Raw genomic sequence first — 1,554 nt, 5'->3', positions numbered from 1 at the left:
TTATATATATATATATATATATATATATATACACATATGTAATGTATATTTGTATATTTATCTATATTTCAGTATATACACACACATATGCATACACACAATACACACAGAGACAGACACACATTCATATTCACACATGCACACACATGTGCACATTACTCATATACACACATCTACATTCCTATATGTCATATATACATATATATATGTGTGTGTGTGTGTCTGTGTGTGTTTGTGTGTGTTGTATATATATATATCTACATATATATATATATCAATGCACACATATATCTAAATATAGCTCTCTATATATCTGTCTGTCCATCTATCTAACTGTCTCTCTGTCTATCTATCTATCTATCTATCTATCTATCTATCTATCTATCTATCTGTCTATCTGTCTATCCATCTATCCTTTTTCTTTCTACTTGTTTCAGTCATTTGACTGTGGCCATGCTGGAGTTTTGCTTTGAAGGGTTTTTGTTGATCAAATTGATCCCAGGACTTATTTCTTAAACTTAGTACTTATTCTATCGGTCTGTTTTGCTGAACTGCTTGGTTACTGGTCTGTAAACATACAGGTAGTGGGTAGCAATTTTCTTCACTATTTCAGGGAGTTACAACCCTGCCTGATATGAGTCCTGGGCTCAGCTGGCTCCGGCTGATAGTACCCAGTATGGTCCCCTATCCAGGGTTACGGAAAGGAGACAACCTTCGAAGAAATCCAGAATGGAGCCCCATAGGTGGTTTAGTGTTCTATCCGACACTTTTCCAACAGCTCCTGCAACCAAGCTGGTGCCAAACGTAATGCTCTGCACTCCTTTGGGCTACATCAGCAAGGTCGAGAGAGGAATCCTGATGACTGGGCTCCCCAGGATTTTCTTACATCTAGCCCATGCCTGTGCAAAACTGGAGAGGAAACTGGAGAGGACATGAAATGTAGAAACCAGACTGGATTAGTTTATGTACAACTCCATTGTTTCCTGAAACAAAAGGATGCCAACAACAAACATACCAACACCGGTTGTCAAGCAGTGATGGGGGACATACAGAAAGACAAAGACACACACACATAGATATATATATTCATATATACTATGGGCTTCTTTCAACTTCTATCAACCTAATCCACTCACAAGTCTTTGATCAGCCTGAGGCTATGGGAGAAGATACTTGCCCAAGGTGACATGCAGTGGAACAGAATCTGGAACCATGTGGTTGGGAAGAAGCTTCTTAACATACAGCCATGCCTGGCGACAACGGGACTCTCACACAGAGTAAAAGGCAGACTGTATGACGCATGTGTACGAACAGCCATGCTACATGGCAGTGAAACATGGGCTGTGACTGCTGAGGACATGTGTAAGCTCGCAAGGAATGAAGCCAGTATGCTCCGCTGGATGTGTAATGTAAATGTGCATACCCGTCAGAGTGTAAGTATCTTGAGAGAAAAGCTGAACATAAGAAGCGTCAGTAGTGGTGTGCAAGAGAGACGATTGCGCTGGTTTGGACATGTGGTGAGAATGAATGAGGATAGCTGCGTGAAAAAGTGCC

At 40.7% G+C, this 1,554-nt stretch overlaps 1 long non-coding RNA gene across 2 annotated transcripts in view; it reads right to left on the bottom strand.

The window, feature by feature from the left end:
• Nucleotides 1-1,554, bottom strand: part of LOC128249592 (uncharacterized) — a 50,448-nt gene that overhangs the window by 47,926 nt on the left and 968 nt on the right. The gene's annotated exons all lie outside the window — the stretch shown is intronic.

Source organism: Octopus bimaculoides, chromosome 16, assembly GCF_001194135.2.
Source record: "Octopus bimaculoides isolate UCB-OBI-ISO-001 chromosome 16, ASM119413v2, whole genome shotgun sequence".
In the NCBI taxonomy this organism is placed as follows: Eukaryota; Metazoa; Mollusca; class Cephalopoda; order Octopoda; family Octopodidae; genus Octopus; species Octopus bimaculoides.
Note: the sequence above shows the minus strand (reverse complement) of the source record. Positions and strands in the feature narration are given on the sequence as shown.